The 22,255-nt window shown below is 40.3% G+C and overlaps 1 pseudogene; it reads left to right on the forward strand.

Annotated features, from left to right (window-relative positions):
* The window catches only part of LOC149749648 (uncharacterized), a 133,339-nt pseudogene that overhangs the window by 96,717 nt on the left and 14,367 nt on the right, over positions 1–22,255 (forward strand).

The following is a 22,255-nucleotide window of genomic DNA, read 5'->3' on the forward strand; positions in this document are numbered from 1 at the left end:
CCAGCATCCCATGACCAGGCTCATTCACAGCCAGGGACCTTTTGTTTGTGCTGCTGCTACTCTTGTGCTCCCTAATCCTCCATTTATCCAAGACCTTGCATTCTCAAAGTCTTGGAAACCTCCACCATGAAGCCCTCTGTGAACACCCCAGATCCTGTCTGCCCCTGAACCTCCGTGGATTTTAAAGTTGTTTCTAAGGGTTTCATGTATTTTGTCCTCCTGACTTGTCTGTGAGCTCCCTGAGTTCAGGGGCGGTGCTGCTTCTCTGACCATGCCATAGTATTAATTAGTACACTCCATTAAGCATGTCTTGAGGTTCAGCTATCACTTCCCCTTTACCAAAGAACTTTGTTTTTGGAGCAATTAAAATTTTTTCTACTTAAAAATATTATAAATGTAATATATGTTTGCTCTAAAAAACCCAAACAATTCAGAGTTGTATGTAGAAAAAGTTAATAGTTCTTGGGTCCCGCTTCCAATCCCATTCCTCTGAGGTTATCAGTCCTAACAGGATAGGGTAATTCCATCTACATCTCTCTCCATGCACAGACAAACTTAAATTAAAATGTACGAATACACGTATATCGGAATTTAAAATTTTCCTATTTTAAATTATTTATTTATCGTTAAAAAGAAAATCTGGCTCATACTAAACAAAGTACCCTATCTTGACATTGCTTTTTAATTAACACCACATCGTGGTATTGTGTTAGCTAGTAAATTTGCTGAGAAAAGCCTCCTTTATCAGTAAGGGACATAGGCAAATTCAAACCTTCTGACATTCATGGATAACTCTTTTTTAATTAATTAATTTATTTATTTATTTATTTTTAGTTGTGTTGGGTCTTTGTTGCTGCGCACAGGCTTTCTCTAGCTGTAGTAAGCAGGGGCTACTCTTTGCTGTGGTGTGCGAGCTTCTCACTGTAGTGGCTTCTCTTGTTGCGGAGCACGGGCTCTATGCCTGCGGGCTTCAGTAGTTGTGGCACGTGGGCTGAGTAGTGGCTCGTGGGCTCAGTAGTTGTGGCTCGCGGGCTCTAGAGCACAGGCTCAGTAGTTGCGGTGCACGGGCTTAGTTGCTCCGCAGCATGTGGGATCTTCCCGGACCAGGGCTCGAACCCGTGTCCCCTGCACTTGCAAGCAGATTCTTAACCACTGCGCCACCAGGGAAGTCCCCCATGGATAACTCTTTAAAAGATTAATTAATGTAAAGGAAAAGAGACTGAGTAATAAAACAATAGATGTTAAAGGACACTGCATTATAATATATAAGTAATTAAAAAGGAAAAAATTCATCACGGCCTTTTTCTGTTAGTACATGTAAGATGTTGTTTATTCTTTTTCCCCCTAATAGCTGCATAACTTATATTCGAGGGTATAAACATAGCACAATTTATTCAATACTTTAACTGATGGACATGCATTTTGATTATACTTTCTGCCCTACCAAACAATGCTGCTATAAACATTCTTATATATATGCCCTGTAGGACATATTCCTATAAGTGAGATTGCAGGTATTTTAAATGTTAATAGGTGGTGCTAGACATCTTTTCTAAAGATTGTAGCAGTTCATCAGACCCTAGCAATGAATGAGCACTCCTGTTCCCCTACACTTTTACCAGCACTGGGTGCTACTATTCTATTTTAATTTTGTCACTCTAATGGGTCAGATTTGTTGTTTTAATTTGTATTTCCCTAACTACCAGTAAGGTTGCATATCTTTTCATTGCTTACTGACAATTCACATTTCCTTCTCTTTAAATTGCCTTTTCATATCCTTTGCCTCTTTTTCTGCTGTTCTTTCTTTTTCTTATTTATTCGTAGAAGTCCTTTATTAAGATAGCATATAAACCCTTTGCCGTAAGTTTTACAAACTTTTCCTCCCATCTATTCTTTTAATTTTGTCTATAATAAATCTGGCTACCTAAAAATTTCAAACTTTGTGTTGTCATATGTTAAAACCTCTCTTTCTTTGTGGCTTTGGTTTTTATGTCTTCTTTAAGAAGACCTTGCCCCTCAGAATTTACGTATTTACAATTTACATTTTCTTAAATTTTCTTCTAATATTTTTTGTAGTTTTATTTTTTTCATTTAGATCTTTAATTCACCAGGAAGCTGTGGATGGTATGATGTGCAGAGCGGTCTAGCTTTATTTAATAGATGATGTTGGACTAACTGCCTATCCATAAGAGAAAAAAACCAAACCCAAGCAAAACATCCTTTCCCCACTGTCTGCACCTGTGTCATATATGGAGTTACTCTACCCTTATGATATATTAGGTTCCCAGACCTTGCTTTTAAAACTTTTCATTTGGGGTGGAAGACAGCACCCATTGTCCCGACAATGTACAAAGAATCAACACGAGCACTGGTTCCCTGCCTAGGTAAATGTCTCTTTTCTTGACATTTAGCTGTCAGCATGGAGAGGGGAGGGTTTAGATTACACTTTCTCAAACTTAGGCCTATGTGAAGCTCTCAAAGCAGCAAATATGCCTTCTTTTGGCTTGAAGAAAAAGGACCAAATTTTAAATTATAACAACCCCAAGTGGTGCCCTCAATCACCAGGCTTCTTACATGCTGGTGACAACAGAGCCCCAGTATAAGAGGTCCTGGCCAGAGGCACCCTTGTCCTTGGGAGGCTTGGGGGTGGTGTCTGGCTGGCCTTCTTTTCAATATCTACTCCTGGGCTGAGATATTCTTTAGGCCAAGTTTCAGCCTGGAGCAAATTTTTTATGGCTGTGAGCTAATCCCCTAGCAAACCCTGGTTTATATAGAAACGCTGACACAGTGCTAGCTCTGGTGATTCAACTGGGGCGGCTGGGCTATTTTTGGCTCCCTGATGCCAATAGGGGATAATTCTCATTTAATAGATTCCGTTTCTGTTGGGACAGGGATCCCGCTTTTTCTTTCCAGTGGGGTGGTGGAACTTCTTGCCCCAAGACCTGAGCAACTGGGCGGCTGCCGGCGAGGAGGGCTGCCATGGAAGCAGCTCAGGCTGCAGTAAGTTACAATCAAGGTGGGCTTTTCATCCTGGGATTGCAAGAGCCTTAGAAACAAATAAATATTTTCATCTCCTATTTTGTCTCTGGGCAGTGGGCCCAAAAAGCATCTTGATTCTTCTCAGTGAAACTTGGGAGAAAAGCTGAGGATGACTTAATTCCCTTTTCCTCTTCCCCTTTCTGCACTTCATTCTTTGTACTGAGGAGACCTGCAGCAAGGGTCCTAAGCAGCCACTGTTTGTGGGTGTGAGCCAGGCAGGGTTGTACTCGGGGGCCTCTGAGAGGTGAGGCTGTGTGCATGGCAGACCCCTCCTGAGATGGCTCCTGTGCCCCATGTCAGGGCCGATGGGGCCATGGGATGGATTGGGAGCTGGCAGGAGGGGGCCAGTTCTTGGTTTGGGCTTCATTTCTGTTATCAGCAGGTATGAATCTTGGGTTTCAGCTTGAGCTCTTAGAAGAACTAGGGAGTGCTTTCTTTCCATTCCTCTCAACTGTCTCCTTACCTAGGGTCAGACTTTAAAAAAAAAATTGTGATAAATTATTCATAACATAAAATTTACCATTTTAACCATTTTGAGGCATATAGTCCAGTGACATTAGGTCAGTTTATATTGTGCAGCCATTCCCACCATCCATCTCCAGAACTCTTTTCATCTTACCCAGCTGAAACTCTGTGCCCATTAAACAGTAACTCCCGTTCCCTGGGAGATGGACTCTTGCCACTACAGGATAAGGGGGTTTGGAGCTGTGAGCTCTGATGGCCTGGGGTGGGTGGTGGGGTATTGGGAATTGAGCCTGCAGGTGCCACGTGGCCTGGTGCTTTCTTCACTCCTTCTTTCCCGGTGCCACCATCGCAGTCAGTTCTCACTGCTACCCAGGGCCCTGTTAGGATGGCTCTCAGGGCTGCCAAGAAACAGACAACTCCATACAGAAGGGAGCCCTCTTCACCACGTCAAACCTGTCCCAGTGATGTTTGGAGGATTAGACAGGTAAACGTCATGGTCCCCATTTGTCAGAGAAGACCCAGAGCAGCAAGAGTAAGCAACCCAGTTATCCAGTGGCCGAGCTGGGGCTTGAACTGGGGCTGCTTGGCTCCAGAGCCTGTGCCCTTAACCCATGCTGTATACTTATTGATAAGCTCTGGGGCTCCTGAAATAATCCCCAGACCAACAGGGTCATTGCAGGAGCACCAAGCGTTGCTCTCAGCTCAGCAAAGCATCCAGACTGGCCCCACCTAATTCGTGGCCTTTGAAGTCAGCAATGTCAAAAGCGGGACAGCCTTGTCTTTTACCAGCTTTTATGGGGCCTGTCAGGGGGATGGAAGCACTTAGAGATGGCAGGCAGATAAAGGATGGGCCGGGCTTGCCCTGATAAGGTGGCCCAGGACGGGGGGGGAGACACTGAAGCCGCCAGGGCTGTGGTTTCTGCATGGGAGTAAGCGCAGTTTCTGGCAGAGCCGGAGAAGCTGTGAAGACAGGCTGGCGGCCACAGGATTTAGTGGTTTAGCTTTGTTGAAATCCTCAACTTCAAGGACTTCCCCTGGTGACTGAGTTTTGTCAGGCTAATTAAGAGCAAGCCCAGCCCTGCGGCCAGCCAAGCTCTGGGAAGAGAGGAGGGAGAGAAAGTGTGGGCGAGGGATGCCCAGACGGCTGGGAAGCAAGGAGCTGGTGTCACCCCTGATGGATGAGGGCCCACGTGACTGGCAAGACAGATGGTGAGGAAGATCCCGGGGTGAGTCCTGTTCTGCCTTTCACAGCTCCTCTTCCAGGTACCCCCTTCACCTTCCCAAAGGCCCTGCCAGGCCAGGGTACCCGCCTGGGGCTGGGAGGAGTTGGGGACTCAAGCCTGGGGGGTGGGGGGCTGAAGCATCCTTGGATTTAGGGTTCATCCATCATCTTGCCCTCACACGTGAGCTTGGCTGGAGACTAGAACCCGATGTGTGTCTCGTGAGGGACTGTGGGCTTGGAAGAAAGAGAGGAGCTGTGCGCGGATGGGAGCACACAGGGAGGCTGAGCGCGCTCCCAGATAAACGCTTCTTCAGGGCCATCTCCATGACGCAGGTGCTAGTGAGCATACCTGCCCAGGGCCTGCCTACAGCACAGGAAATAGGTTCCGGAAATGGGTGGGGTCTTATTGACTAGTTTAATCCTCCCCAAGCCCCTGTGATGTGAAATGGATACTATTGTTATCCCTGTTTTACAGCTGAGGAAATCTAGGCTCAGAGACGTTGAATAACTCGCCCAGTGTCACACAGAATGTATCTGAACCCATGTCTGACCCCAGAGCCTAAGCTCTTCAGCACAGGTTATGGAACCGGCAGCAGTGCCTGTCTGGCCATCTGCCCTCAGACCGATGCAAAGAGACAGACCTGAGATGAGGCCCAGCTCACCTGTGGCCTCACTTCAGTTCCTTCTGCTTAAGAGGCTCTCTGGACTCAAGCTGGGTCCCTCAGCCAGAGGTGCGACAAGAAGTGTGGAGAGGCCTCAAGAGCCCCATTGGCCGCCGCACGGTGCTGGGAGCAGGTCGGGGGAAGCCCTCGAAGGCAGGGACCACGTGGGGAATCTGTGTTCACACTCCAGGAAGCTGAATAACAAGCCAGTTCCCGCCACTGCTGACAGAGCAGGGGCACAGGCGGAGCCGGCTGAGGCAAGGGGTGAGGGAGGGGTTCTGGGAGCCGGGAGCCCTTGCCTGAGCTGGAGAGCAGGACGCTGGGTCTGAGAGGGCGAGCAGGAGTTGGAGGACAGCCCCGAGTAAGGAAGAGCATTGCTGCTGGGCAGAAGAGCCCAGTCGTCTGCTGTTTATGACCTTGAGCAACTTAACCTCTCTGTGCCTTTCTGCATCCCTGGGCATGTGGTTGAAGACCAGATGAATTAGTACAGACAGAAATCTAGGTCTATCTTCAGTAAACTGTGAAGTGACCACGTGGGCTCTGGGCTGCTCTTATTCTCCCAGCTAAGAAACGCTAGCAGGCACAACCTTTGGGCAGAGGTGGAGGAAGGGGGCCGGCTGCTTGGCCTGCAAGTGGGCAGGTTACCCTTGTCTTTCTGGCCTGGCTCCCTGACCTCCTGCTCTTTTACATGGGTCTTCCCAGTGTGACATGTCGAGTATCGTCCAATAGAACATTTCCCAGGGTTGGTGGTGTTGCTCCAACTGGATTAAGAGTTAAAGCTTGTGGGGAAGACCATCCCAAAGAGTGGAGAGGTGCTTGCTTCATTCAACACACAGCCTTTGACTGGTCTCTGTGCTCCCTGTGCAAGGCACCAAGCTAGGCTCTGGGAGAACAAACCAGTCATGGTCCTTGCGCTTAAGGAGCTCACAGTCGAGTGAGAAGACGTTATTCATTCATTCATGCATTCACTCAGCCACCACTTACTGAGCACCCACTTGATGCCAGGGACCTCTCTAGACATTGAGAACCCAGCAGAGAACAGGACAGTTGGCAACTTCCTGCAGGCTACACTGGTGGCTTGCTTTTCCAGGATGGCATCAAGATGCATTCAGTCTGGAGTGACCACCGTGACCCTCAGTCCCTCATATGTGCTGGGTACTGGGAATCCACTGGTGGACAGTATGGCAGAGTGGTTAACAGCTGGGTCTCGGGTCACACAGCCTGGGTTTGTATCTTAGCTCTGCTGTGTACTGGCTGTGAGACCCTAGGAAGGTGACTTGACCCCTCTAAGTCTGTTCTTTGTCTGTAAAATGGGGATGCTAGTGATACCTTCCTCGTAGGGTTATGGTAAGGACGAAATGAGATGATGTGCAAAAGGCACTCAGTGCTCAGCGCACTAGCAGTACTTACATGATGTCCACCTGTTGGGACCACGGTCGTTATTGCTCTCCTCCTGCTTTTAGGTGTTCACCTGAGACCTTGGGACCACTATCCTCTCCTCCCAGTTGATTTTAGGATTTAACATCCAAGTACTGTTAGAAAATCAGGTGTGTAATTCTGGTTCAAGGTTAACAAATTTCCTTATTTTATAAGTAACCTTTGACATACATACACTACTATGTATGAAATAGATAACTAATGAGAACCTACTGTATAGCACAGGGAACTCTACTCAATGCTCTGCGGTGACCTAAATGGGAAGGAAATCCAAAAAAGGGGATATATGTATATGTATAGCTGATTCACTTTGCTGTACAGTAGAAACTAACGCAGCATTGTAAAGCAACTATACTCCAATAAAAATTAATTAAAAAATCAGTTAGACTCTGTAATGATCTATATGGGAATAGAATCTAAAAAAGGGTGGATGTATGTATAACTGATTCACTTTGCTGTACAGAAACTAGCAGCAGGAACTATCACAACTTTGTAAATCGACTAAACTCCAATAAAAATTAATTAAAAAATAAAAATCAATTAGAAGGGGCTTCCCTGGTGGCGCAGTGGTTGAGAATCTGCCTGCCAGTGCAGGGGACAGGGGTTCAGGCCCTGGTCCGGGAAGATCCCACATGCCACGGAGCAACTAAGCCCGTGCACCACAACTACTGAAGCCCGTGCGCCTAGAGCCCGTGCTCCAAAATGAGAGAAGCCACCACAATGAGAAGCCTGCGCACTGCAGCAAAGAGTGGTCCCCGCTCGCCGCCACTAGAGAAAGCCCGCGCACAGCAACGAAAGACCCAACACAGCCAAAAATAAATAAATAAATTTATTTTTAAAAAATCAATTAGAAAAAGGCAGACAACCCATGGAAAGATGGGTAAAGACTTGAGCAAGTCGTTCACAGAAACAGAAATAAAAATAGCTTATAAGCAAATGAAAAGAAGTTCAAACTTATCTATATTTTAAAAAATGCCTATTAACATAACAAGATACAATTTTCACCCTGCAAACAAGTGAAGGTTTAAAAATTTGCGAGTACCTTTTGTCGGAAAGGGTATGGGGAAACAGGCACAATCACACATAGTGGGCGGGGGGTGTGAACTGGTGTGAGACTTCTGGGGAAAGTTTGACAGTTTCTGCAGTATTAAAAACACACCATCCTTTCAACTTAGTAATTCCACATACAGGACTTTATCTTATGGGTATAATAACAAATGAATACAGTGATACGCATCTAAGGACATTTACTACATCCCTATTTATTATAGAGAAAAAAATGGAAAGAACTATGAGCATCCACCAATGGAGGACTGATTAAACTAAGGTACATCTATACAATGGAGTACCCTGCAGCCGTTATAAAGAACATGGGGGCCTATATGTACTTTGGAGATCTAACATATTGCCAAGGTATGTTAAATAAGTATAGAAAAAGGAGAGTGCAGAGCAATATGCACAGAGTTCTTCCATCTGGATTAAAATAAATAAAAGGTATAGGCCAATATACATGTTTATATGTACAGAATATACCCCAAGGAATGTCTAAGAAACTATACGCACAGTGATTTCCTTTAGCCAGAGGTCCTGGGAGCCTGAACAGGCACAGGGGGCTGATGACTCTTCATCGTACCTTCTCGTATTGTCAGAATGTTTTTAATACCCATGAATTGCTTTTATAATTCTAAAGAAACAATCAAACCAATTAGATCTACTCAGAAGTAGTTACAACATTTGTAGTTAAAAGATGAAGCCCTGTTCCAAGTTTTTTTTGTCTGTGTTTTGGTGTTGGGACGGACACAGTGTTCTTCCTCTGAAACCCCCCCAAACTAGCTAAGAGGTGGCTTTCAGGCAGGGTTACCCATTTAGGAGTTTCAAACATAAAACAGCATCCTGCCATGCTTTGCTCAAGGTGGAGCAGAAAGCCCAGGGGTTGAGTCTGACCTAGCTGGTAGTGGGGGCTGTCCCTCCTTCCTGAGTGCTTGAACAGTTGGTGGTTTGGTCCTGCATTTTGATCTCCCCTGTAGAATCAGAATCCAGAAACCCCTAGGGCGAGGCCTGAGGTTCTCAATGCATTCTCAGAACCAACCTCACCCCTGTGCTGGTGAGCAGGTGTTCACCAGGAGAGAGACCACAGAGGCAAGTGGTCCTGGAGGAGGTATGGCTAAAACGAGTCCTCCAAGTGGGTAAGCAAACGTGTGTATTTCCTGTGAGGACCATTAGGACAGCTTTCATGTGTATGGAACTTGGGGCCCAATCTATCCTCTGTCTGTCCCTGAATCCTTGGTAGCTAGAGGGGTCTCCCATCAGGAAGTAGAGAGGTAGGAGCCTTTGGAACAAGAATCATGCACAGCCGACCTGTAGCTTCTAATAATAATTCAGAAGCCAGAACGTCCATATTTTTTTTTCTCTCATTCCTCCACCCCTTCTTATTCCTTTCCTTTTCCTCCTCCTCCTTATTGTTTTTCCATTTAGAAGTTTTATTAGTTTTTGCTTTAAATTTCATGTAAAAATGAAAGTTATATTTGCAAATAGTTTAGAGAGTCACATATTACCACTCGTGTAGACACACACACACACACACACAGACAAATGCACCCACCCCAGTCCTGGATTTCTGCCCCTATTTTCTACTTCTCAGAGGCAACTACTTTTAGTAATTTATCTAATTCTTTTGATATTTACCTCTGGTATCTCTAAATAACGTACTTACACTTAACGTTGCTTGAAGTTTTCATTTTTGGCATGGTTGATTGACTTCTCACTGGGGAAGATGAGGATTTAACTCTTTTTCGTCATCACCCGCACCTCCCATCTCCCATTGTTCCAAAAGAGTAGCATAATTTTATTAGATCAGTGTTTGGTGATTAAATTATTGTGATCCTGAAAACTCTATTCACAGCTGAACTATGAAGACTTGTACTTTCCTGATCAACATTTCCTCTCTGGAGTCAATTACCTTTTTTCCCCTCTGCCCAGTTTTTTTATTATAGGTCACTAATTCAACACCAAACTCTCCCCCAGTTGAATAAAATTTGTCTTAAAGTTGTTTTCATGAGCCTTATTCTATCATGTCCATCTTCTTGAGAAAATCTCTCCTGCAACCTCTGAACTTGGTTGGGTGCTTTCTATTGGGTTGGCCAAAAGGTTCATTCGTTTTTTTTCCGTAAAACAGCTTTAGTAGCACTTTGTTGCCTTTAACTTCATTCGAAACAATTTTGTTAGATTGTATTGTGACAGCTGTCATACCAGCGTTTAAAAAAAACTTATCAAAATTCGTGAATTTTTGTGTAGCCATTTCAATATTGAAGATGGAAGAAAAAACCAACAATTTAGGCATATTATGCTTTATTATTTCAAGAAAGGTAAAAATGCAACTGAAACGCAAAAAAAGATTTGTGCAATGTATGGAGAAGGTGCTGTGACTGATCGAACGTGTCAAAAGTGGTTTGCGAAGTTTCGTGCTGGAGATTTCTCACCGGACAAGGCTCCACGGTTGGGTAGACCAGTTGAAGTTGATAGCAATCAAATTGAGACATTAATTGAGAACAATCAACGTTATACCACACAAGAGATAGCCGACATACTCAAAATACCCAAATCAAGCACCGAAAATCATTCTCACCAGCTTGGTTGTGTTCATCGCTTTGGTGTTGGGGTTCCACATAAGTTAAGTGAAAAAAACCTTCTTGACCTTATTTTCAAGAGATTCTCTACTTATATGTAACGAAAATGTTCCATTTTTAAAACAAATTGTGACAGGCGATGAAAAGCGGCTACTGTACAATAATGTGGAACAGAAGAGACCATGGGCAAGAGAAATGAACCACCACCAACCACACCAAAGGCTGGTCTTCATCCAAAGAAGGTGATGTTGTGTATGTGGTGGGACTAGAAGGGAGTCCTCTGTTATGAGCTCCTTCCGGAAAACCAAACATTAATTCCAGCAAGTACGGCTCCCAGTTAGACCAACTGAAAGCAGCACTCAAAGAAAATCGTCTGCAATTAGTCAACAGAAAACACATAATCTTCCATCAGGATAACGCAAGATTGCCTGTTTCTTTGATGACCAGGCAAAAACTGTTACAGCTTGGCTGGGAAGTTCTGATTCATCCGCTGTATTCACCAGACATTGCACCCTCGGATTTCCATTTATTTCGGTCTTTACCAAATTCTCTTAATGGAAAAAATTTCAATATCCTGGAAGACTGTAAAAGGCACCTGGAACAGTTCTTTGCTCAAAAAAGATGAAAAGTTTTGGGAAGATGGAATTATGAAGTGGCTGAAAAATGGCAGAAGGTAGCGGAACGAAACGATGAATAAAGTTCATCATTCAAAAAGTTCTTGGTGAAAATGAAAAATGCGTCTTTTATTTTTACTTAAAAACCAAAGAAACTTTTTGGCCAACCCAATAAATCTGCTATGCAGCTTTTGTTTGGGGTTTCTTCATTAGCATCTTGGCAATTCCCTTGGTTTTCTTTTTCTGCTGATCTTCTGTTTCCTGGATCCCGTATCCTCCTCTTTCTTGGGTTTCTTCTTTGCTTTGGTGGAGTACATTTTCTTCCATTAACTTACAAAGGAGTAAGCATTTTTTTTGTGACCTTGGATGTCTGAAAATGTATTTATTCTACGCTCATGCTTACTTGATGGTTTGGCTGGGTATAGTATTCTAGGTTGGAAATAATCTTTCAGAACTGTGATGGCCTTTTGCCATTGTCTTTATGGTTCCAATGTTGCCAAGAAGGCCATTATATGAAATCTGTTTCTCTCTCTCCCTCTCTACTATAGGAGATCTTCTTTGCCCTGTTGTTTTGAAATTTCATGATGTAGTTCCTTGGTGTGGATATATTTTTACTCATTGTGCAGGGCACTTAGTGAGTCTTGTCCATCTTGAAACTCATGTCCTTCAGTTCTGATTATTACTTGTGAAAATTGTTTCCTTGGTTATGTCCACTTTCATTTCTCCTCTTTGTATGTTCTACCTCCCCATGTGCTCCCTGAAGCACCTCTTATTTAGATGTGCATCTACTGAACTGTTTCCCCAATATTCTTATTTTTTCTATTTTCCATCTTTTTGTCTCCTATTTTCTGAGCTGTTTATTTTGAAATTTTTATGCATTTTGTTTCTGCCATCATTTAAAAAAAATGTTCAAGAGCTCTTTTTTGTTTTCTAAACATTCCTTTTTAAAATAACATCTTGTTCTTGATTCATAGATGTAATCAAGATGTATAGATGTATCTTCTCTGAGAATATTATAGTTTCACTAAAGTTTTCTTCTCCTTCCCTATTTAATTTGGTCTCTATATTTCATATTATATAATTTCCACAAATGCCTGGTTATTCTTGATTGTCTCCTCACATTTAAGAGTAGAGGTAATTAAAAAGCTGACTTCAGAGCTCTATGTACTTTAGGTGGGGCTGTTTAAACTATGAACTTCATGTAGCATAATCTAGCTGGGCTATTTTCGTTGGGAATCCTCAATGCTTGTGTCTTTTGGACTTTTCTCTTGCAATAATCAGATTGTTCAGAGAAATTGTCTCCAGTCTTCTGCCTGGAGGATATATGTTTGGCTCTCAGCATTCAAGGAGCTTAGGAGGGGAAGAAGGCTAGCTGTCTCCTTATTCAGTATGTGTATTACTAGTCTGCTCAGGCTGTCATAACAAAATACCACAGTCTGGGTTGCTTAAACAACATAAACTTATTTTCTCACTGTTGTAGAGAGTGGAAGTCCAAGATCAAGGGTTGGTTTTTGTTGAGGCCTCTCTTCCTGACTTTCAGAAGGCTACCTTCTCCCTGTGTCCTCACATGGTCTTTCCACTGTGTGCATGAGGAAAGAGAACGCTCTGGTGTCAGCCCTTCCTCTCCTTATGAGGACACCAGTCCTATTGAACAGAGCCCCAACTTATGACCTCATTTAACCTTAATTCCCTTCTTAAAGGCCCAATCTCCAAATATGATAATATGGGGGGTTAGGCCTTTAACATGTGAATTTGGGACAGGTACAATTCAGTTCATAACAGTAATGTAAAATTTCACTTAACTGTTCTGTTTTCATTCTGTTGCTTTTTCCTTCAACTGTGTTTGGTGATCTCAAGACTGTTTCAACCTCTCTAGAAAATCATCTTCGAGTCTACTGCTGGAGCGGTGATGAGGCTGCCACCTGGCTACACTGAATGAGGATGGGTCTCTGAAGGCTTGACAGTTTCTTAAATAGATTATAAACCAATTCTCCTTTTTAAAGATGCACATTCACCCCCAATTCCAGAGGTAATGTTGCTGCCAATTCCTGACTAGTTGAATTTTGGCTTTCATTACTGTTGACTTAGGACTAAGTTTTTCAGGTCTGCTAAACTGGTTACCACTTATCCAGCTTCCAAAATGTTCTTGCTTTGTTCTCTCTGTCCACAGGAATTATACCATAAAAACCTCTTTTTGTTGTCAACTTGTGGGCTTTCTGGAGGGAGTAGAGGTAAATGCACCTTTGTTTAATTCTCCATCTTTAACTGGACGCCATATATCTCCTTCCCTTGAAAGCCAATGGAAGCCCATTTGAGGAGTTAGCTTTGATCCCCAGTCCATTTCTCCCCCAACTCTGGTGTTCCCACAAAATGTATCTATTGCATCCAAATGTGTTTGATTTTGACACATTGGTTGATTTTTGAGGACTAATAGTCTGACATCACTTAACCAAAAGTTAGGGAGCACACTCGGAGCTCATCACAAGTATGCAAACAATTTTAATAAACTCAGAAAATGATTTGTGCTTTGAGTTGAACAAAGCCTCCACGTTTCCCTGAGCACCATTTCCCTGCATTTTAAAACTTGATATATTTCCAGGGGAATCTAATCCATATGTTTCCTATTTTTTATTTTGCTTTTATACATCATAATATTGTTTCAAAAAGCACTATTTAAGTCAACATTCTTTATTAGCTTTTTTTTTTCTTAAGTAAGCTTTTTTCCTTAGCTTTTATTTAGAATTGTATTTTTTTCAAAACTTTCCAACCACCAAGTTGGATTGAACCCCCAAAGATCTGAGTTTCACTTGAAATTTTGGCTTTTGTTGGGTTCTGATTAGAGGAAACCCATGTTTTCTAAAATCTTGTGGGTTCTATGTTTCCCAGTTGAGCAAATCTGTACCCAGAACCCACGCCACAGATCATCTTATTCCATGGTTATTTAGGCCAAAAAGGAAGTGCATACCTGCAGGATACCTCTTGTTATGGTCTACTATGCCACTGAGTAGACAAGAGTGGAAGGAGCTATAACTCTGCCTCTCCGGGAGTTCACAATCTAGTTAGGGAGACGAGGAAGGAAAGAAAGGGTCTATCACTTCTTCACTACTTACTACGTGTTAGATAATGGACTAGTTACTTTGCCATGATGGTCCTATTTAAACCTAAGAATACTCATGTATTTTATATAAATTTATTCCTCATAATAAGGCTTCAGGGTAAATATAATTATTATCCCTATTTACAGAATAAGGGAACTGAGACTCCAAATGTTACTGATCTGGCCCAGTACTGAATAACTAATAAGTGGTAGAGAGTCTGGTTTAGAATGTAGGCAGGATTCTAACATATGAAAAGCAGGAAAATGATTAGGTACCTGTTTTGGAGTGAGTATTCAATAGTGATTACCAAATTAATGTAATGGGGCCAATGACACATACAGTACTGTAAGATTGAGAGAAGATTTATGAGGGCTGCCACCATTAGGGAAGATGTCCTAGAGGAGACTGTCACCCCAAACCTATCTCCATCTGTACTGCTGCCAAGTCCATCCAAGTGACTGTCATCTCTTACCTGGATACATGCTAGAACCTGCCAACTGCTCTCCCCACTTTCCTTCTTGCCCCGTTACTATCCCTTCTCCACACAGCAGCCAGCATGATCTTTTTTTAAATTTTAATTCAAGGTAAAATTTGCCTACAGCGAAATGCATACAACTTAAGTATGTAAGCTGATGAATTTTCACGAAATGTATACACCCGTGTAAGCAACACCACAGTCAAAACATAGAACATTTCCATTACTCTTATGTTCCCTTTTGGTCAATACCCACCTCTGATAGGCAACTATATTTCTTATTAGTATAACCATAGATTAGTTTTGTATGTTTTGAGTTTCATATAAATGAAATCACACAGTTTATACTCATTTGTGTCTGGTTTCTTTCACTCAGCATAATGTTTTAAGGTTCATCCATGCTGTTCTGTGCACTAGCAGTTCACTTTTTAAATTGTGAAATTGTATTTCAATTGTATGATAATATCACTATTTATTGGTTTTTCTGTTGAAGGAGATTGGGTTGTTAAAGTTTGTTAAATGAAGCTGATACAAGCATTCTTGTACAAGAGAACTTGTGGACATATATTTTTATTCTTTTGGGTGAGTAATTGAGAGTGCAGTTGCTGGTCATAAATAGATGTATGTTTAACATTTTACAAAAATGTAAAAAGGTTTCCAAAGTTCTTTCACCATTTTACACCTCCACCAGCAACATATGGGGGTTCTGTTTGTTCCCCTTCCACTAGACGCTAGAACAAGTGAAAGTAAGAAAGACAACACCCAATGTTGGAGAGGCAGAGGAGCTGCAATAACTGGATATTGATATGGGGAAAATACAGCTTGACCTATCATATACTTCAGATTAATATCTGCATATGGTGTGAGGCAGGAGTCAAGGTTTAGTTTTTCCCATATCAATATACAACTGTTCTAGCATAAGTATTATTATTTTATTATCTAGCCCTATTTTTTTAAGAAAGTCTCCTTTTTCAATTGAATTGCCTTTGCTCTTATGTCAAAAATCACATATGCGAGAGTCTATTTCTGGGTTATCCATTCTGTTCTTTCGATACATTTGATAATCTTTATGCCAACACTACACAGTCGTAATCTTTTAAAATTATTTTTTAATTGAGTTATAATTGATATGTTATATTAGTTTAGGTATACAACACAGTGATTTGTTATTTGTATATATTGCAAAACGATCACCACAATAAGTCCAGTTAACATCCATCACCATACATAGTTACGAATTTCTTTTTCTTGTGATGAGAACTTGATAGATCCACTCTCCTAGCTACTTTCAAATATGCAATACAGTATTATTAAGTATAGGCACCATGCTATACTTACATCCACATGACTTACTCGTTTTATAACTGAAAATTTGTACTTTTGGACACCCTTCACTCAGTTCACACCCCCCAGCCCCCACTTCAGGCAACCACCAATCAGTTCTCTATATCCATGAGGTTTGTTTGTTTGTTTTTTAGATTTTACATATAAGTGAGATCATATGGTGTTTATCTTTCTCTGAGTGACTTATTTCACTTAGCATAATGCCCTCAAGGTCAATCCATGGACGTTGTCCCAAATTGTGGAATTTCCTTCCCTTTTCATGGCTGAATAATATTCCACATTGTGTGTGTGTGTGTGTGTACACAGATATCTATATCACATTTTGTTTATCCATTCACCCATTGATGGACATCTAGATTTCTGCCATGTCTTGGCTATTGTAAATAATGCTGTGTTGATCATGGGGGTGCATATATCTTTTTGTGTTAGTGTTTTTGTTTCCTTCAGATAAACACTCAGAAGTGCTAGAGCACATGGTAGTTCTATTTTTAATTTTTTTAGGAACTTTCATACTGTTTTCCATAGTGGCCGCACCAACTACTTTCCCACCAACAGTGCACAGGGCTCCCTTTTCTCCTCATCCTTGCCAACACTTGCTATTTCTTGTCTCTTTGAAAATAGCCATTCTAACAGGTGTGAGGTGATATCTCCTGTGGTTTTGATTTACACTTCCCTGATGATTAGTGCTACTGACTTAATAGTTGTAACTTTATAATGGCTTAAAATCAGATGGCGCAAGTCTTCCAAATTTGTCCTTTGTCAAGATGGTTTTGGCTATATGAGGTCCTTCAAATTTCTAAATAGCTTTTAGAATCAGCTTGCCAATATCTACAGAAGAGCTTGCTGGGATTTTGATTGGGATGGTGTTGTATCTATAGAACTATTTGAAGAGAATTGACACCTTAACTATATTGAGTCTTCTAATCCATTAACCTGGTGTAGCTCTGCATTTATTCAAGGCTTCTTTAATTTCTCTTCTGTCTTGTAGTTTTCAGTGTAGAGGTTTTGGCCATTTTAAATTAAATTTATTCCTAAGCATTTTGTGTTTTATGATGCTATTTAAATAGTAGTGTGTTTTAAATACCATTTAAAATTGTTTGGTACTAGAATATAGCAATTCCATTGATTTTTGCATTTTGACTTTTATACTGTGACCTTGCAAATTTTCCCTATTAGTTTTAGTAGTGTGTTTTTTAGGGGTATATTTTTTACAATTTGCCATATAAACAATCATATCCTCAGAAGAGAGATAATTTTAGTATTTCTTTCCTACTGATCTGTATGCCCTATTTGTTTGTTCACTTATTTATTTAGCTTTATTGCACTGAAAAGATCTCCTGTTTACTGTTGAGTGGAATTAGTGAGAGTGCGTATCCTTTCCTTGTTCTCTGTTAGGGAAGAAAGCTTTCAGTATTTCACTAAATATAATATTAATAGTGTTAGTCATCATTTTTTAAGAAGTTCCCTTTGTAGTAGGCAGACTCTTACGTGGCACCCAAAGATTCTCACCTCCTTTTATTCATACCCTTGTGTAATCTGCTTTCCTTGAGTATGGGCTGGGCATATTGACTTGCTTCTAATGAATAGAGCACAGCAGAAGTGATGGAATATCACTTTAAAGTTTAGGTCATAAAAAGACTGTGGCTACCATCTTGCGGTTCACTCTCTCTTGCCAGCTTGCCCTGAGGGAAGCCAGGTATCATGCCCTGAGCTGCCCTATGGAGAGGTCCATATGGAAAAAGACTAAGGGAGGTCTCCAGCTAACAGTTACTGAAGAACTGAGGTCCTCAGTCTAACAGCCCATGAAGAACTGAATCCCACCAACAGCCATGTGAGTGACCTTGGAAGTGCATTCTCTGCCACTTGCATCTTCAGAGGAGATTGTGCCCCAGCCGACAGCTTGACCATAACCTCATGAGAGACCTTGAGCCATAGGCAGTCAGTTAAGCCACACTCAGATTCCTGACCCCAGAACCTATGAGATAATAAATGTTGATTTCCCCCTTTCATTCCTGGTTTACTAAGAATTTTTACCATGAATGGGTACTAAATATTGTCAAATGTTGTTTTTGGTACCAACTGAGATGATTGTATGTTTTTCATCCTTTAATCTATTAATGTGGTAAATTACATTGATTTTCAGATAAGCCCCACATGGTCATAATGTATTATTCTTTTATATATTGATTCAATTTGCTAATATTTTCTCAAGGATATTTTGCATCTGTTTATGAGGGAATTGGTCTGTGGTTTTCTTTTTATTATTGAGATATAATTCACATACTACAAAATTCCTTATTTTAAAGTTCAATGTACAATTCATTGATTTTTTAGTATATTTACAAGGTGTGCAGCCATGACTACTAGCTAATTCCAGAACATCTTTATTACCTCCAAAAGAAACCCTGTACCCATTAGCAGTTACTCCCCATTCTTTTTTTCTCTAAGTCCCTGGCAACTACTAATCTACTTTCTGTCTCTATGAATTTGCCTATTCTGGGCATTTCATATAAATGGAATCATACAATATGTGGCCTTTAGGGTCTGGCTTCTTTTATTTTGCATACTATTTTAAAGATTCATTCATGTTGTAGCATGTAACAGTAACTCATTCCTTTTTATCACTAAATAATATTCCATGCTATTTCACATGATGTGATACATCACATTTTATTTATCCATTCGTCAGTCGTGGACATTTGGATTGTTGTCACTTTTTGGCTATTATGAATAATGCTGCTATAAACTTTTGTGTAGAAGTTTTGATATGGACATATACTTTCAGTTTGTCTGAGATATACCCAAGAGTGGAATTTCTGAATTATATGGTAAGACTATGTTTAACTTTTTGAAGAACTGCCAAAAATTTTCCCCAGTGGCTGTACCATTTTAAATCCCCACCAAAAATGTGTGAGGTTCCTAGTTTCTCCACATTCTCAAAAACACTTGCTTTTATCTTTTTGTTTATAGCCATCCTAGGTATATAGTGGCATCTCACTGTAATTTTGATTTGCATTTCTCTAATGCATAATGATGTTGAGCATCTTTTCATGTGCCTATTGCCATTTGAATATCTTCTCTGGAGAACTGTCTACTCAGCTCCTTTGTCCATTTTTAAAAATTGGGTTATTTGTCTTTTTATTATCGAGTTGTGATAGTTCTTGTTAGATTCTAGATACAAGCCCCTTATCAGATATATTATTTGCAAGAATTTCCTCCCATTCTGTGACTTGTCTTTTCACTTTCTTAGTGGTGTCCTTTGAAGGATGAAAGTTTTAAATTTTGGTGATAGGTAGTTCTTTTTTTTTTCTTTTGTTTCTGTTGGAGTCATATCTAAGAAGCCATTGCCTAATCCAAGGTCATGAAGATTTATGCCTAAAGTTTCTTCTAAGGGCTTTACAGTTTTTGCTTTTACATTTAGATCCTTGATCCATTTCAAGTTAATTTTTATTCAGAGTGTGAAATAGGAATCCAAATTCATTCTTTTGCCTATAGATAACCTGTTTTTCCAGCATCATTTGTTTAAAAGACTACTCTTTCTTCCATTGAATTGTCTTGACACCCCTTGTCAAAAATCAGTTGGAGATATATGTGTGTATATTTTAATGGACTCTCAGTTCCATTCCATTGGTCTATATGTCTATCCTTATGCCAGTACCAAACTTTCTTGATTACTGTAGCTTTGTAAGTTTTGAAACTGGGAAGTGTGAGTCTTCCAACTTTGTTATTCTTTCTCAAGATTGTTTTACCTATTCTTAGTTGTTTGCATTTCCAAATGAATTTTAGAATTAGCCTGTCAGTTTCTGCAAAAATACTATTTTCCCCTAATATCTGGAAGAAATACTTTGAGGCTATGCAAATATCCCATTTCTCCTCAAACTTTCTCCCACTAATTTTAGCATCCATCGTTGGATCTTGTCTACAACAATTATTGTGATGTTCTAACAGTGATTTTCTATTTCCCTTACCCCTTCTGCTTGTATAAATTGGAATGCTTGGAAGAACTGTTCCTTCTCATCCATGTCTCGCTTTCTCTCAGTATTGGCCCATGTGTGTTTATTTTATAGTTTATCTTATAGGTTATTCTGTTGTTATGCATCTTATTGCTCAAATTGTTTGAGCTTTGGCCATTGGGAACTCCTTGAGGTTGGTTCCTGAGCCCTTTACAGGTGTCCTCATCTTTTTTTGAGCACTTCTTTACTTTCTAGCACACAAGATGCTCCAGACTCCTCTTGTATCTTCTCTGCCCCAGGTTTGGATTCAACCGTTTATCCAAGGAGCCCTGGTTGTGATAGTGGTTGTTTTCAGTTTTTGTTTTTTAATTGGACAGTGATATTCAGAAGCTAAAATCTGGGCATTAAAGTCCTCAGTGGTACTGAGATGTCATTGTTTCTAAGGTCTGTCAGCACACCAAACTTGGATATATATACATACACTAACTCATGCGTACACTCATTTATATTTATTTTTGTAACTATCTAAGTGAACATATTTTGAAAACTGTTAGTTCTTACTGATAGTTCTAATTCCAACCCAGTACCAGTGTGCCTTCTGACCTTTGCCATTTACTTATTTGTAACTGCTTTTACAGAAAGTTAAAAACCTAGTTTTCATTATTTACAATATATCTATTTATTCCTTCAACTCTAGTATGCATAGGAAGTTGCTTCAAAGTTGCTAACCTATACCTCTGTGAGAAACAAATTTACCAACTACAACATACTATTTATGTACAGTTCTTTTTCTTTTTAGCTTTACAGTATCTAGTTCAAATATGGTTTTTGAAAGTTACTAAGGTTAGTTCTTCTCTTTTTCATTCCCTCCAGTGTGCTTATGCTGTTAATTTATAATACATTTAGATTATACACTTAGGTTACAGTTAGTATTTCATCTTGGGTTCTCACCACATCCTGGTTGATTGTATTTTCTATAAATTTACATGCAGTAAAACTTGTTCTTTGTAGTGTACAGTCCTAAGGATGCATACAGTCATGTCTTTACCACCAGAGTTGTGATGCAGAACAGTTCTCGCACCCCCATGTTCTCTTTTAATTTACATTGTATCTGCCCCTTCATTGCCCTCTATCCCTGGCAACCACTGATTTTTAGTCAGTTTGCCTTTTTCAAAATTCATAAAAACAGGAGTGTAGGATATATAGCTTTTTACGTCTGACTTCCTCCATTCAGCCAAATGTATTTAAGATTCATCCATGTTGCGTGAATCAGTAGTTCCTTTTCATTGTTGAGCAGTATTCCATTGCATTGTTGAACCATTGGCATGGTGTTTATCCATTCACCAGTTGAAAAGCATCTGGGTTGTTTTCAGCTTTTGGTGATCATGAGTAAAGACGTTATATAAATGTATGGGTTTTTGTGTGAACTTAGGTTTTTACCCAAGAGAAATAAAAACTTAGTACCGGGATTGTTTGGTCTTATGGTAGTTCTACGTTTAACTTTATTTTTTAAAAAAACTGACAGCAGTGTTTGCAGCAGTGGCTTTATTATTTTGTATTTCCACCACCAAAGTATATGAGTTCCAGTTGTTTTGCACCCTTGCCAGCAGTTGGTATTGTCATAAAAAAACAAAAGCAAAAACAAAAACAAAAGCGAAAACAAACAAAAACAGAAACAACCCCCCCCAAAACCCCTTAGGCATTCTAATAACTATGTAGTGATCTCACTGTGGTTTTAATTTGCATTTGCCTAATGACTAATGACATGGAGCATCTTTTTATATGCTTATTTGCCCTCTGTATATCTTTTGTAAAGTGTCTGTTTAAATTTTTTGCCCACCTTTAATTTGTTTTCCTTCTTTTTAAAGTAATTTTTATTGGAGTATAGCTGATTTACAATGTTGTGTTAGTTTCTGCTGTACAGCAAAGTGAATCAGTTATACATGTATACACTCGTTTTTAGATTCTTTTCCCATATAGGCCATTACAGAGTATTGAGTAGATTTCCCTGTGCTATACAGTAAGTTCTTATTATTTACCTGTTTTATATACAGTAGTGTGTATATGTCAATCCCAATCTCCCAATTTATCCCTTCCCTCTTGGTAACCATAAGTTTGTTTTCCACATCTGTGACTATATTTCTGTTTCGTAAATAAGTTCATTTGTACCATTTTTTTAGATTCTTTTTTTTTGAAGAGTTGTTGAATTACAATAATATATTAGTTTCAGGCGTACAGCATAGTGATTCAGCATTTTTAAAGATTATATTCCATTAGAAGTTATTACAAGAAAATGGCTATCATTCCCTTTGCTTTACAA

Source organism: Delphinapterus leucas, chromosome 3, assembly GCF_059928025.1.
Source record: "Delphinapterus leucas isolate spDelLeu-1000000601 "Yukka" chromosome 3, BTC_Dleu_Yukka2, whole genome shotgun sequence".
Classification (NCBI taxonomy): Eukaryota; Metazoa; Chordata; class Mammalia; order Artiodactyla; family Monodontidae; genus Delphinapterus; species Delphinapterus leucas.